This window comes from Phlebotomus papatasi, chromosome 1, assembly GCF_024763615.1.
Source record: "Phlebotomus papatasi isolate M1 chromosome 1, Ppap_2.1, whole genome shotgun sequence".
NCBI lineage: Eukaryota > Metazoa > Arthropoda > Insecta > Diptera > Psychodidae > Phlebotomus > Phlebotomus papatasi.
Genome location: NC_077222.1, coordinates 86,430,128 through 86,447,606, shown reverse-complemented (window position 1 = coordinate 86,447,606; position 17,479 = coordinate 86,430,128). Strand labels below are relative to the sequence as shown.

General features: G+C 32.3%; 1 protein-coding gene and 1 long non-coding RNA gene across 3 annotated transcripts in view; one reads left to right on the top strand and one right to left on the bottom strand.

Annotated features, from left to right (window-relative positions):
- The window catches only part of LOC129797920 (tyramine receptor 1), a 118,490-nt gene that overhangs the window by 26,426 nt on the left and 74,585 nt on the right, over positions 1-17,479 (top strand). The gene's annotated exons all lie outside the window — the stretch shown is intronic.
- LOC129797943 (uncharacterized) lies at positions 2,384-3,198 on the bottom strand. Its single transcript, XR_008751375.1, has 3 exons — positions 2,966-3,198; positions 2,695-2,896; positions 2,384-2,602 (listed from the first exon to the last, which is right to left on the bottom strand). It is a non-coding gene; the product is annotated as an uncharacterized LOC129797943 (long non-coding RNA).

The following is a 17,479-nucleotide window of genomic DNA, read 5'->3' as shown; positions in this document are numbered from 1 at the left end:
TTCCAAAACTCATGAATATGAATCCTTTGGGCGATATTTTAGTATAGGCTATTTTGAGAGTCATTGTTGTATAACACTATGCAACACGATTTTTGGCACACAGATCTCACATGATACGTTTGGTAGAGTCGAGTCCCCTGATCAAGAATCTGTTCTTGGTTTTTCTCCTATACGTCACAATTTTCTTTAATTATTATTTTTTGTTTGTGCTGTTTTGTCACATATTGCCAATTATTCCTCCGGTTCTAGTGTACAGTGTACATGTGTACATGTGTACGGTTCATGTGCTTTGAAAATGACAAAAATAAAAAAATAAGGCATTTAGAGGAATCGGAGCAGGATGTCTTCTATGCGGCAAAAATGTAGTCCTAAGTGTAGTCTATTGTGTGCTGGAGAGAGTATATTAATGTTTAGTTTAGTTTAGTTTTTATGATTTTTCAAAAGTTGCTTTTTTAGGTCATTTTTCAGAAATTTTAGTTTGATTTCGTTTTTCCGCCCCCAAGGATATTTTGAAAAAATATCACATAATTTTCAAATTGAAGCACAACTACTTATCTTTCCAATGGATGCCTATTCTATTTATTAAGTTCTGCACACTAGAACCGGAGGAATAATTGGTAATATGTGACAAAACAGCAAAAACAAAAAAATAATAATTAAAGAAAATTGTGACGTGTAGGAGAAAAACCAAGAACAGATTCTTGATCAGGGGACTCGACTCTACCAAACGTACCATGTGAGATCTGTGTGCCAAAAAAAAGTTGTCAATTTGTTGCATAGTGTAATGGGAAGTATTTTGGTGAAGAATATTAAAAATAAATCGATTTCTCAATGATTGAAATTCTTTTTTATCATCGACGCTTGTTTTAGTCAATAAAAATTCACATAACTTTCTTTTTCAAATATTTTGCATGTCTATTCCACTCTCTCGTATTCTTCATCTTTTCAACACCACTAGATATTCAAATTTCTTTAATTCAGTTTAAAGTGTTGAAATGATAGAGATATGCCAAATGTTTGAAAAAGTTTTGTGAATTTTAATTTTATGAAATAATAATTCTTTGACTAATCAAAACTGATATTTTTTGATATTTGCACTGAACAGATTGAATTTACTACTGATTAATATTATAGTATCACTGGCCATTTCAACATTTTACTAACCAAATAATTTATTACTGATAATCCAGATAACTAATCACAAATGCTTCTGCTTTTAGTTTATTTTCCACAAATTTGTATTTTCGAAAGTCATATGCGTGAAACTGACCCACCTTCCTCTACGTAATGCCACTTCTGATTTTTTTAGAAATTTATCGCTTCTGAATTTATTGTTCTAACAATAAATCTTTGCATCGTCGTGAAATTATTGTTATCCTATACCTACGTATTTTTCCCATTTTCTCGTTTTAATCGTTTTTGAGCTTGTACGTGATATTTTATTTACCTAAGGCTTCGAAAAATACATCTATTTTAAATTTGAAAATCACAATTTGAAATGCTGCATTCATAAAATCCTCTAAATCTCATTTTGACTAGATTTCCCTGATACATTCTCAACAATAAGAGCATGTTGTTCTTTAATCATAGTACATTGATTTACGTATCAGTTTAAATGTTTTTGAAATCATAATCCTCTTGGACTGTGCTATAAGTTGTGCTTAATAGGAATGTGTTATGTATATTGCACAGGTATAAGAAAACATGTGGGCGAATCAATTTAATACTGTTATTGAATGTAAATTAGTCTTCTCGTATTCTGAAAACAATATGTTGCTTTTAATAGTATATTTAGTAATTCTCACGGCGTTTCTATTCCTTGTTAATCTGAGACGAAAATATCATATGAGTGTGTAGAATTGCAAAGGCATAGAAGTTTTAGTTCTTAGATAGTATAATACTTTTTCAAAGGATATCAGAGTATTGTTATCAAAAGAGAATATATCTGTTGTATAATTGTGAGGAATCCAATTAAGACAAATTAGTTGTTACCCACCTCAATCACGTCACAGTTGTATCAAATTGTATTTAATTACTTGTTTGTGTTACAAACATTCAGGTTCAGGTGAGACATCGAATTACATAGAAATCCTGTAACAAGATAAGGTCATTCGATTGACTTTCAAATTGACTCATTTGCATAGGTATATTTTACACATCTTTAAGTTGAATTCAATAATAAATTTTTATACTGCAAATTCTAGTGGCTTTTATGAGAATTTTTCATATTATCTATACAAAAAATACAATAAATTGAAAAGCATAATAAACTAAATTAACTTATATTTCCATTATTCTTAATTTATTACAATTTAGAAAATTCGGATTCAAATTTTGATATCTTTTCCATAATATTATCTCGTTGTTTTGTTTTTTAATAGCTTTATGTGATTAATTAAATGCTGCTTAAAAGTTCCGTAATAGACCCGTTCCCTTTGTATTTTTATGCTCCAGGGAATAATATAAAAACATAAAATTTTGTCTCATCTAAATAATACTTACGTACGTATATCCATGCTTACACTGAGAAAAATAGGAAAGTGAAATATTTCTTCCTGGATCACAAAATGCAAAAGACATTTCAGCAAAGTCTCTCTCCATTCTAAAAACATAAAATTTTGTTTGGAATATTTTAACTGGGTTTAATAAAAATATAACGTACTGTAAAAATATATTTTGTAGTAAAATACTAACTTTTTTCTCGTTGTAGTCACAATATTTACTTGTTGAAAACCGCATACCACCTTTGTATGGTACAAAAATTTAAAATTAATTTCTATTAGAGTGTGTTCTGCCCTTTTTGACGCTCTATATGAACTCTGAAGTACACATCCTCTTGATGGTATTCTTGAGAGGTAACGAGATACCTGTGATGTTGTCTATTATTCCAACCCCTCTGAAATTGTATTTTGACGAAATTGAATAATCTCACTCGAAAGCTCAGATCCACTAAACTTGTGCGCACCTTTTCCCCATCTATGGTGGGTAACAATGGTCGTAGATCCGGAAATGGGTTGTCGATATTATCATTGTACTTCATACGCTTTCACCCCTTGGGCTTTTTACGCTGGAAGAACTTCATCATATTTAAGGTCGAAAACTCAATATAATTTCCATATCGTGTGAATCCCCTGGAACGACTTGTCTCCAGAGCTTAGCGGATATCCTGAATTTTTTACTTGTGGGCTCCGTTTTTCATCCCTGTATCATAGAATAAAATATATTTGCATGTAAATTTTGATTCTCATGAATTTGTTATGTGTGAAAACACTCGTGAAGAATATCGAAAATCTGTTTTCAACTCTTTCTATTCTTTGCACTCAAACACCAAAATACCACATTTTAACACGCTCTTACTCAAGGATCAGTGTGAATTTATTTTTATTTATTGACTGCTCCTTCGCTGTTAAATTATGATCCAATATTTTCGATATAGAAATCCTTTCTGCTATTTGAATGGAATCGGAAAAAATCGGTCAGAAACAGACGACTTTTACAATATTATATAAATGAGGATGAGAAATGCGGAGAAATTGAACATTCTGCAATGTAATACAATAAATGTAGCTCAAACCCGGATATTTGAGAAGACGGATGCGCTACTTTATTGAATATTGCTTTTGCCTCAATCATCCGCAGATCATATATGCAAAAGTGTGAAGCATAAAAGCATTCGATATATTCTGGTATGTGAAAGAGGATGATTTGGATGTAGAATAAAATATAATCTTTGGATTTGTAAACTAAATTGTGCAAAATTTCGTTCTATCAGAAATACTTTTATGTGGATGTACATCATAGATTTCACTCAAAATACTCTATGCATTTCCTTCTTCCACTTTTATTGTGAATTTATCAAATGGATAAATTTTTAGAATGCACATTTGAAGTATTATGGTACGATGGTGGGATGTATCTTTCTCTTTAAGTGAGAGATAAAATTTTGACAAATAAGTTTTTGCCAACTTCACTGATATATTCCCAAATGTATACTCCTTACTATACTTGTCAATACATAAAATTCATATAATATGAATATGGATAAACTAGTACGATGACGCAAAAAAAGAATAAAAACGTTTTTTATCTGCTTTCTAGTTTTTCTACATATTGCTCTCCCATAAAACAACGACGACGGTTGCAGTGAATACGAAACATTTATAAAAAGTCGAATAGCTATGTTCTGAAAGTTGAAATACCTAATATGGAACAAAATTGTTCATTCGTATAACACGTATCGACACATCCATTCTATATTATTCTATATCAATTTCAAACAATAGTTTTACTCTCAAAAAGTATGTTATTCGAGTGAGTTGCATTGGATACAAATTTAAGCAGTTTTTATCTTTATAATTCTTTACACTCCAGTTAAATCAAAATTCCATTCATATTGATAAATTCCATTTAAAATTTTCCTATTTCGACCAGGTTCAGAATTAGGTTATTCTAGCCTAATGCCCTAGACACTTACGACTTAACTGATCTAAGGCGGCTTAGTTAATGGGAAACGGATGGGTATTCATTGTGGGTATAAGCCGACGTTAATTGCAATCAACAATAGGGAAAACCGGAAGTCGTCGGGAAGAAATAATCGCTCAGGGAAACACATCAACTATCTTCAGAGCTTTCGGCTCGGTCTCCAAGCCTTCATCAGTGGTCAAGTCTTGCAATCTTTCTCTGAGACTCGTTCAGGGTTTTGGTCAGGATTACACCAGGGCATAAAAGGGAATGGGGAAACTCTTCTTACACTGTATTTTACAAATTTTTGTATTACAATGTTCGGATCTTCTTTTTCGTCTCGGGTCTTGCTGGGAATTTTCCTGTGAGTGATTATCTCTTCCCGACGACTTACGGTTTTCCCTATTGTTGATGGGAATTCAGTTTAATAATTATTTTGATTATAATTACGTTAAAAAAGAGGTTTAAATTTGATACTGAAGTATTAATATGTAGATGTTTTTCAGAAAAATGTTACCGTAAGTGCGGGTGACTTTGTTCCCTGCGGGTAACTTTGCCACCCTCCTGTTCGTAACCTTTTCTTTACTTCTAGAACTTAAGGATGGTCTTAACTAATCCGGTCTACCATGCCTGATCGGTGAGAACTGTTCTTAAACATTAGAATTATAGTAAATCTTAAGAATAGGATGGGTTCAAAGCCCCCCGCGATATCCCGCTCATACGATATATCGCGCAACGAGTAGTAATTAAATAGTTTAGAGGGTAATGGGATGAATAAGGAAAAGAAAAACATCTCTAGAAAATATCATCTTATGGAGGGTTACCAAAACCCAGAAGTCGATATCTCGTTCAATTTTACTTCTATGTCTGTCCGACCAATGGGAACGCGGACAGAGCAAAACCGTCTATTTATTCAATATGCTACTTCAAAAATCAAAAATGTTGATTCGGAAATTTTGGAAAATGAGTCTTCGCAATACATATTTTTGTAAAAGTCAATTAAGTACAATATTGCTATTTTTTTCAGATCTAGTAATAAAATTACACATGGCGCGCATCATTTGAATCACATGTATTTGTAAATCGTATCACTTGGAACAATATACTTGAAATCCTGATATTTAGAGATAAAATAGTTTGTCATGGAACCGTCCATATTTTGTTTGGAAATTTTCAAACAGCTCAAACAATGTGAGTGACTTATACGAGATAAATCACGAAAAATTCTATATAAGTAAATAAATAAATATGAGTGGATATTATTCAGCCCACTGACTATTGAAATATTGTGATTTTGCATATTTTTCTATACTAGCATCAAAAACAGAACAAAAAAATAGGTTAATCTCTGAAATTTAAATTTAAAGTTATCTTGTAATCATCATTTCTCAAAAATCAAAAATTATCAAAAATTAAATAAAATTTAGAATAAAACAATATAAAAGTCGTCAATAAATACTGATAGAGGTGACCAATGTACATTAATCAACAATTAACTTTTCTTATGTATTTAATTTATAGTGGATTACTTGGTCTAAGGTTTTTAAATTATTTTGAGACAAAAATTTCTATGAGACTACGAGTAGTTAGACAGGCCATAAGTAATGCCGCAATTTCAAACCCTAAATCAATGTCTAAAAAATCTCGCTTCCCAGAAATCTTAGTTCATCTACGAAACGTTATACTATCAATGTTATAAGTATTATTTATTTTGGGAAAAAATGCTTGGCTTAGTCAGTTCGTTAAATAATTCAAATTTTAGGGAGAAGTGTATTTACTTTAACGCATTAGAACAAAGTATGTGAACCATGTGAACTATTAGAAATGCTGGAGAGAGAATGTTCAAATTTTATTGTTAGACCAATCATGATGAAAAACGTATTATGGATACAAGGGAAGGCATTATCATGCATACGTCTTAACTGCCACTGAATTTAAATTCCTTATTTTAACCTTTTAAGGGCGAGACGGCTAACAATTGTAGATCAGAAAAAAAATCAGTTTTTGTGACTTTGGCTAAACTTTTTTTTTTAATACAGAATTTCTATGTAATTTTTTCTACGTTTCCTCCTTGTCATGGGGTCATCACCGTCCTAGCGTTGATACTAACCTCTGTAACTTTGCTAGATAGACAGCTGTAGAAAAAAAAATTGGGTTACCGCTATTCGTTCGTAAAGGGTCAAACCATTCTAAACATTATTTATTTACAAAGTGTAACTATCCAAGAATAGAATTCGTCTCGCAGAATTCAATTCAGAGAAGATAATGAGAAAAAATATCATAAAAATCGACGCGATATAAAGCTTTCTGTGCATCACTTTGTGTACAGTTCTTAAATAAGACTGCGGTAAAATAAAAGGAATAACAAAATGTATTTCTACATCTGTGGAACAATTTTTCCCGCGTAACAAATAACCATTTCTTACAGCAATTCGGCTATAATTCAATAATGCAATAATTCAATTCAATTCAAACAATTAGGAATAATGCAATAATTCCTAATAGGTTTATTAAATAATGTATTTTTTTTCAATTCATAAAAAAGAGCTAGTAAAATATCAATTTATCTACTTCCATCCCTAAGTAATTTTTGTTTGGTACCATAATCCTGTTGGAGATTTGGCAGTTGAATGGTTCTGTTCCTAAACAAATATAGTTTAGAAATTCTTCACAAAGTTTTAATTCCGAAAATTTGTATACTTATATGCAGTTTAATATGTATAAGGCCACTAGAGGAAAGTGCCCATGCTTTACACGGTCCCAAGCTTTACAATGAGTAAATTTTTCGTTTTTTTTTCAATAAATGTGACTCATCTCTTCTATATTTTTAAAACTAAGGGAAGTGTCTTGTTTTTTAAATATATTGCATAGTCATAATTATTCAGAAACATAAAAAAAATTAGTCATTGCAAAGCTTGGGACCATGCAAAGCATAGGCACTTTTCCCTATACGTAGGGAGTTATTTTCGTCAAAAATTGTCTATTTGGCAGAATTTTGACATTTGTTCCTATAGTAAGGGAAAGTGCCCATGCTTGATACCACTGGAAGCTTCGTAATGACTAAATTTTCTATGTTTCACAATATATATGTGACTCATCGCAACCATATTTTAAATACTATGGGAAATTGGCCAGTTTTTAAAATACATTGCGGAGTCACGTTTATTGAAAAACATAGGAAAAATTTAGTCATTACGAAGCTTCCAATGGTATCAAGCATGGGCACTTTCCCCTAGTACAGATAATTTCCTTTAATTAAGCATTTTGTACGAAAATTACTCCTAATGTATAAGAGCCGTTAGTAACTATGAAATAAACAAGTATTACTTACTTTTCATCAAGGATGACATTAAAAGAAATTACAAATTTTGCAACATTTCAGTATCAATATTTATACAAAATCTTTGATTTTATCTGATCGGGCAGATAGAGGCATTCCATTCTAAAGCAATTAAGGGCGGGAATGTGCATAGATGTATACATTCATTAAGAGCATTGAGCTACATAAAGAACAGCACTCACAAAAGCATGCTTTCAGATTTCTAGTAAAATTGTGAATAAACAAAACCCCTTTTGATGATCTTTTCCACCCCCTGATTCCAATTAAAAGGTATTCACCTATTTGAATGGGTTGAAAAGTGGCTGCTCTTACGGCTAGATAGATTATAAAGTTCACTGCAAATAACCATTGAGAAAATCTTTGCTAGACCTTTTATTATGTACATACCTACAGCATTAAAGGTATCCAGCCTCATTAAATTGGTAACAAGTTAATACGATAATTAGCACAGAAATCTCATTATAGGAGAGTGCATATTGTGAAGATATTCTTTATAATAGATACTCAAATAGCTAATAATTTATGATACAATTCACCCAACACCACCAATAGGTGTATAATTTTTCCACACGAGGCATTTTCCATGATTGAAAAATCAATTATTTGCCTGTCACTTTCAGGTATCGATTGCTCGCGCCTTATTTAGGGGGGTCATTTTCCCTTTAGGATCGCCTCTTAAGACATCCACTCAGTCACAGAGAGTCGCGATTGAAAATGGTCCTCAAGTGCTCAGCAACAGCATTTCTCTACCCATTTCCATTTCGCCTTTTAATTAATCTTGACATTCCGTACAATATACACTTTACCACCGAGGGTGTAGTCTCTAATTACGCCTTTAAAATTAATCATGAAAACAAGATGGACAAACAGCAAGTTTTTCGCCTTTCGGATCCTTTCATCCCTTCCGGATAACCCTTTTCATTCCAGTACTTTTTTTTCCTCAAGTATCTACTCTTTCTCGTTCTGGTCTATTTAATTTCGTCAATTGAACTCGGCTTTTTCTAGAACAAGCAGCAATTAAAAAATAATATACCACTTGTCAAAATTTTCCACAAAATGAATATTATTAATAGAGATAATATTTTAAATGATCCTTATTGTAATTAATCAAAAATTCAGAAGGACATAAAATGAATATGGATTATCTATTTGTTCATGCTATTGATAAATGACATAATCGTATAAATACGACATTATAAAATTTATTTTGTACCCCCTTTACAATTTCTGTCAGTTTTTGCCTGAATTTTCTGTCAATCCCAAGTATTTTATTGCTTTTGCAATTGATGATGACCTTTGAAAAGGTAAATCCTGAAACATTTTAAAATTTATTGACTTCAATTGAGATTTAATAGATTTATAAATCAATTTTATGATATGATTAAAATAAACCCCCTTAAATGCTCGCCAAACAAAATCATTCATTATTAATGGATCATTCAAAATCGTAGGGGAACGAACGTGGGGCAAAATTCGTTAAACCGGGTGTTTAATTTTACAAAAATTCTCAGAAAATTTAGGAAAATTTACCGGTACCAAAGAACATTTCCTTCTGCTTCAAAGCTCAATATCGATTTCACTCTAAACCAAAGTCGGTTATATAGAACTTAATGGCTTGGGGTAATTTCTGCCATTTTGATTCAATTTAATACCGGCCCTGATAAATATTCAGTAGGAAATTTGCTCCTCTACAACTTTTTCTTAGGTCATTTTTCTCTGTCTAACAAGAAATGGGCTTTTCAAGTCATTTAGCTAAGATTCTTGTGCAATTGCAGATGAAGGAAAACAGAAATGGTTGAATAGAAACAAGTTAACAGATTGCTCAGCAATCAATTATGCATTTGCCACATTTTACCGTATGTTCTTCCTGAAACTCTTCAGAAAATCCAAAGTTGGATAGGGGGAAGTGGGGCATCTTTGAATTGGGGCAGCTTCCAAATAGAGTTTTGTTCTAATCTCAAATTTTGCGGTCTGACGTGAAATCCGATCTCGTCAAAACAAACCCAAATTTTGGATCTACACGTTTAGACCGGAGGCAACCAAAATCCCGAATGTTCAAAATCTTGAAAGGGATGAAATTATATGGAGAAAAATGTTTAGAATAATTTTCCAGGATGGGGGAAGTGGGGCACCTTTGAAAGTGGGGCAGCTTTGAAATTGGGATTTTTCACCTATGTTTAAGTGGAACTGATCAAAATATAATTTAGCTTCTCAAACTGTTTGTGCAACTAAATTATATCACGATAAGGCTCAATTTTCTTTAAATAATAGGTGAAAATCCCAATTTCAAAGGTGCCCCACTTCCCCCCACAGAAAATTTCGCTTTGCCTCCAGCAAACTCGGGTGCAATCCTGGGAAGCTATCACACATTTCAGAATTCGGAATTTTAGCTCTCGGGATTTTGGCGTTCGGTATTTTGGCTTTCGGGATTTTGGCTTTCGGGATTTTGGTTTTCGGGATTTTGACCGGGATCCGTTTAGACATAGACATTCATAGATCACGAATATCATATGCGTTAAAAAATGATTTTCGTCGGCTTTCCGGACCATCCCGTCCCGTCCGTTAGTCGTATAAGCACTTCTGGAGAGAAAACGGAGAGAGATATCGACAAGCGGTTTTCGGGAAAGGTTAATTTCGTTAGATGACTTGAAGTAAACGATGGTAGACTCACCCCCACACCGCCTTCCGCTATTTTGAATACACCCCTTTTTTGTTTTCTCAATAACTCAACCTCTATGGCATGGATCAGTCTCAAATTTTAAGATGTTATAGCTGAGTTTAAGAACTTTCGATTGAAGAAAATAAGCCCAGTAACACCCCTGACCCGAGCTAAATGAGGTCTAAAAATGAATTTTAAAATGGCCATATCTCCGGTTCTAATTGTCAGAATTTAAAAAGAAATTTAGTGTTTCGGAATGCTCGCATTAGATACCTTAAATGCGGGTGACTTTATCCTTCATGAGTGACTTTGAACCCTTACTGTTCATAAATTTCTCTTTAATTCTAATGTGTAAGAGTGGTTCAGACAGATCAGACATGGCAGATCGGATCGGCAGAGACCAATCTTAAGTGCTAGAATCAAAGAAAAGCTTACGAACAGTAGGGGGTCAAAGTCACCCGCATCTACGGTACTACAACCCTTCTGACACCCCAACTTCATCCGCCTTAATCGAAAGTCCGATTAATCGAAAAAATCAAAAACCAGACGATACTTTCTCTGTAAATTTTGGTATGTTGTAGCCGATGTCGAGACCTTTCCACAGTGGGTAGCACTCCTCACTCGATGTTCCCTGACCTGAACTTTAAGTAAAAATAACTTGACCATAATTTTCGGTGTTTATGAAGCGATTTCGATCGGTGCGATTCGTCCCCAGTGCCATACTGTTACTATTTATCGAAATTTACCCGACTCAATCGACCTTTTTGAGTTGGTTTCTATCCCGACTGTTTCCCCAATTCTCCTCGTGTTCCAAAACCACTTAACAGTCGTGGCAGGAACCATTATAAAGCAAAGCCGATTAAGCAAAAGCATATTAGAACAGTCAGGTTGTCCGGTACTAAAAAATGTTCACGAGAAAGATTTTCCCTTTTCAATGAAAAAGCACCATTACTCATCTAAACAATTAATGTGTGTTTTTACACGGCATCATAGTCACGCATTTGAGCATTTTGCAGGTACAATATGTATGTACCATCCCTTTTTCAGTTAAAAATCCTTCTACAATATTCAAGTAGCCACGTAGATAATTCATTGCATAAAAAGTACGAGTGGAAAAGTACGGAGCCTTATCAAATGCTGTTTGTAGCACATTTTCCTAACTAAAAATCATAAGATAGCTCAACGTGCTGAATGGTTACAGCTGCATTTTTCACTAAAACTTGTATGTAAATGTTATATTTTTTCGCACAGTGGTATCCGCACATCACAGTGTATCTCCTCATTTTATTTCAAAAATTCATGAAAAACTGCGGAGTGGAAGTGAAAAATGCTACAAGAGTTGCAAATAAGTAATCAACTTTCAATTCACGTATATTTTCATGCGAATTGCGGGAGTCAGATTTTTTACGCCACTTTGAATTATTCATTTTGACAATAGATTTCAGTTTCAATCTTGCGACGAAATGAATTATTAAAAAAATATTTGTTTCAAAGCGGAAAATGTACAGACAGATGTTAAAAATTTTATATATTTTACGTAGTATTCAATTATTTATTTATTTGGTATGCATTTCTATTGAAATCAGCAGCTCCATTTCGTTCTATTCACAGTCGGTTTGAAATAGTTTTATTCCGAACATATTATGTTATTCTGGATATCTAATTCTGTAACTTCTCTACTGAATTGTTGGTACATCTGAGACAGAATATTACTAAGAAATAGTACTGCCAAAATGTTGCAATATGGATGGGTGTGACAATGTAGAATTTATCATTAAAAGAAATAAAACTGTATCTTCTTCATAAAGGCAATCAAAAGGACTTAAAGAACCACTAAGAACAACATTTCCACCAAAACTGTCTCCTGTAATATCCACCGCAAAAACCACAATTATTACACGTGGTCGTTAAAATCTACAATGTAAATTTGATGTTGTTAGAGTTATGCAAAATTTATGGCATCATCCTAAAACTACAATGTAAGCAAGAAAGGTACCGGGTATGACCCTTTTGACTCTCAATTACATATACATAGACTCAAAATATTTATGAAATTAAAGCAAAATGGCAATAAAATTTATTTTACGCCCTTCATGGTCATCGAAGGGTCACCAACAAAAGCTAGAGTATGTATAAATATTTCATATAGTGCCATTTATAATAACTTTAGCAATAACCAGTGAAGGCATAATTTATGTTGTTGCTTTACTATACCGGGCCTCAATAGTGAAATTTTATTATGAGAGTTGAAGCGAAAAATTTAGAAGTTTTTATAGTAAAAACAGCAGTATAATCTTTCGATTTTTAGGCAACCGCCAGCCCCTCTGAGAGTCATTTTTTCTACATATCCCGCCAAACACATTATGTGTAACCACTTAATAAGTACTTAATTTGATGCAACAGATTAATTTACAGTAATTGTAAAAAAAATTAACTACTTACCAAATGTATGAAAATTAGACAATTTGAGTAACAGCTTTTGTTTTGTTACCTAGGATGTTCGCGAATTGGAAATTTACCGAAAAACAACGTGACTTAACATCATAATGGTTTTGCCAACCAAGTTGTAAATCAATCAACCAGATCCCCTAGATCAATTAAACTAGTAAAGCTTTTGAATCCCAGACATGTCAGAACGATTTCAACAATTATTCACCGATTACGAACCGGTTAGAGGAGACCTGGGCAGATTATCAAAAAAATGAATTTTTCATTATATGTAATTTATAGGAAATAAGGTTTGTATCAGGCTGATTTTGAATGAATATGGGAGAAACGTGGAGGGACGGTTTTAGTTTATTTCGAATAAATAGGGTGGAATCACCAGTTCTCGCCAGTGCCCCACTTCTCGCCACTTACATTGAAATCGCTATTTTTCGCAATTTATGAAATAAATGAGTCGCAATTTTTTTGTATTGTTTCTGCTTCTACGCATAGAATCGAAAAATAATAATTATTCGTTTTGGATTCACGATTTTGATCACTTTTTAATTTTTATCAGGCCAAAAATACCTACAGTAGAGTCTCTCAAATCTGAATCTCTCAAATTCGAACGCCGTTTGGATTCAAAATGTCAATTGTTGGGTTATGTTAAAAAATTCGTGTTGTGGATGTTTGAAAATCATATTTCTGTGCTGTTCTCTGAATATTTACTTACATTACGAGAGAATAAAATGTAAAGGAAGTTCGTCACCACGAAGATTTGTGAGAAATTCTGGGCATTTGATTCAAAGTGCAATTTAATCTCACGTAAATTCCGTTAGTTTTGAAAATATCGTTCGAATTTGGGAGGTGAGAAATGTCAAAAATACCCCCCAATCGTTCGAATTTGAGAGACTCTACTGTATTTGGGTAAATAATTTGTCTATTGAATATTTAATTGCACTTGTGGAATACATAAAATTTGTATTTAGTCAATTAATATTTCATTTTATATTATTTTTGTATAAAAATGAGGCATGGCGAGAAGTGGTAATATTCTGGAATTGATTTTACCACCTGTCGCCATATCTTTTCAATAGGCGACGCTAACTTCACTTCGTACATTGTCAGTTGTCAAATCTGCATTGTTTACTTTCTGCAAAAGCCCTATAATTTGATTTCTCAAATAAAAGTGAAGAAAAATCATTTAAAGAGAGTAATAATAAAGTGATCACAAGGAAAGAGAAATGGTGAATGTATTCCTTTCATAGCATTGCCTAAAATAACCGAGTGTGTTTCTTTTCAAGTGGGTGGCGAGAAGTTGTTACAAATTTTACAAAACTGGCGAAAAGTGGTAAAAAGTGGCGACGAAATGGTTATTTTTGCATTATTAATAAAAATCAGTTTTTTAAGTAGTCCAGCATTATGTTCTAGGATTATTGTTTTCACGTATCTAGAGCCAATACATCTAAGTAACTTTGTGTCAAATTTGACTTATCTTGTAACAAGGATTCAAAAGTTATGATTAAATGAATTTAATTTTTTCCTAAACATGGCGATAGCCGGTTATTCCACCCTAGTGGTTTTCTCAATATTCATTCTAAGGCAAACTACAATATCCCAAACTGTTTATTTAATAAAAATTATTACTACTCGATCTCAAAGAGAGAGAGCAGTTCTATAATCCGCTTTTCTTGAACATGTCACCGTCCTGGAACTTAAACGGTAAAAGATATCAATTTCTGGTTTTCGGAGACCCTCAATAAAAAATAACATTATCTCCAAACGTTTTTTTTTTTCTTTTCCCACCATGCCCACCAAAACCATGTTTTTACTTTATTTCGAAAACGTCACTATAGATTTTCTTTTATTTTTGAACATGTTTTAGAGTTAGCGAACATTTCGTCCAAACACTTATGATCGAACAAAATCAATATTTTGAATTTTTGAAAGTCAAAATTTAAACAGTCTAGAAGGCCTATTATGCAACTGATTCGGTTAAATTTGGATGTATTGGTAAATATCTTGAAATTTTGAATCCGTCTTCGTCGGTCAAAAACGATAATAAATCGGTAAAGTACCCGTAAATAATCTATCTTTTTTAAATATTCTTATTTATATCAGTAAACTTGTAGCCCAACTAGACCTCAAATAGTAAGTAGACTTCGGGGGACCCCCACTCATAAGTCAACCCATGGATCACTATTATGATATTCTTTTCCTCAATACACCCTCCATCACCTCCGAAACCATGTTATTTTTTATTCATTTCGGAAACTGCTCCAACAATTTGTTTTATTTTTGGATATTTTTTGGGAATTTGGAAATAATTTAAATGAAGATTTCGTCAAAACATACGTATAACCTCATGGCCTTAAAAAAATGTTATTTAGAATTTTTGAAGGTCAAGGTTTAACCAATCTACAGAGTCTATTTTTTAACCGATTTGGTCAAACTTGTTTTTCTTTTGGAAAATGCTTGAAATCGGCAATCAATCGGTTAAATATCCGTAAATGACTATCGTTCTCGTATTTACATCTTTTATTCGTCCGTGTACTTCGTTTGTACTGAATTCCAGGACATTCTAAATTTCGCATTTCTTGACCATTTTTAATTTTAAGGTGCTTTTATGCTTTTTGAATCGATTCAATTGCTAGTAAGCCGTACCAAAAAACCATGCGAAAAAATAATTCACGAGAAGCTCTATCTCATCAGTTCGAGCATTATGCAAAGCTAGGACGCTTTGTCACCTCTTTTAAACGAGATGCAATTTATTGCACTGATTCTATATAATTTGGTAAATTTTGAAGTAAATGAGTCAAATTGGTTGTTATATGAAAAATGACGAAACGGAAAAAAAATTTACGATTTCGTCAATCCCGGAAATACTACATTTTCTCCGTGAGTTGAACCGCTAAATAATTTTATTCGAGTTCAAACATTTCGGACATCCGGGGCCCTTTCATCATACACTTTTTTATTTTCTTTTCTAAATTAGGTACTGTTTTTTCTTCATTACAAAATTACCTGCATGCACATTGTAATTAAACTAAATGAATCACAGAGAACCCTAATTAGGAGTAATTTTTTTTTGTGAAAAATTTCATTAAGTAAATGAAAAATAATTATAGTTAGAGTGATAAAGAAGCCGTGACAATCATTTCATTTACATGAAAAATGATTTTGGCTGTACGGTCTTTTATTCAAGCAAAGGAAAAAAGAATGAAAACCTTAAGAAAGCATATCCTGGAGTTAAAGAAGGAAATTTAATGCTTTTAGCAGATGCTTTCTCAAACAATTTTCAGCCTAAACGCGGAATCGAGAGTAATCCTGTGAAAAAATGCAAATAATGCTTTAGAATGTTCGTGGTGCTAAATGAAAGCATAAGAAATTCTGAAATAATGTTAAAATTAAGTAACACGGCCTGGAGCGTCAATTAAATGTTTCAAAAGGTTTCTAAATGCCTATCCATCCCATAACAATGCTCTTCGAATACTGAAAGCGACTGAAAGAATCTAGAAAAAAATATATTTATTATATATGCATAAATATATTTCAATGAAGGGGATTTATTCAATATTTATTCACAATGTAATCACCGCGAAAATATTTTCATATGAATGGTTTCAATTTCCTCTGTTTAAGAAAATCATAATTTTACGCAATTTTCACAAATTTAAATTGAAATTTATCGGAAGATCAACCTCCTGCATAAAATGTGTTTTACAAAATTTTATTACAAATTTCCAACTTGGCAGTTATTTTATTTCATACATTTTCAGACAAAAATGGTTTTCCTTGTATGACTATTATTCAAATAGAATACACATTACACCCGACCGGTCGTATTCAGACGAATAAAATGAATGTGGAAGGAAATGTCTAAATTATACAAGAAACGTGTGTCCTAAAACAACATTGTGAGGATATTGCTAGATTATTTTAGCAATACATATGTAAGCCATTCACAGATAATTGCCTTAATTGATTCATACATATATCCGTATTTCTCTTTACATTAGACAAATTTAATAATTTCACTTTTGTGTTTAGAATTTTCGAAAATACATGTCTTTTAAAATTTAAGTTTAAAATATAATACAAAATTGAAAAAAAAAACATTTTCCGAAGAAAATCTATGATTATATTTTTCTTAGTTTTCAGAGTGTTTGATCGTTAATATACAGTGTCGGCCATAAGTTTCTTGACAAATCTGTGTTTGAGAAACCAGGTGGACAAAATGATAAAAAATAAACTTTTTAAAATATTTCTTTTTTCAAAGGAGTTGCTTGTAATCCATAAAAATCATAAAAATAATTCATTTTATTTCATATCAATAATAATTGTTTTATCAAAGTTGAGCACTTTTCATTGGCCAAAAGTTTCTTGACACATTGGTAAAACTTACTCAAAATGGTAACTAATTTCCTTAACTCATTTGTATTTTGAAGTTATGTCATTTGAGAGACAAATGGTGGGTTTGCACATTTACAAAGTTTGCAATGGTCAATTTATATATACAAAAGTGATAATAAATATTATAATAAAATAATGTATTTTTTGTAACTTTATATTTTAGGTTATAATGGCAAATTACA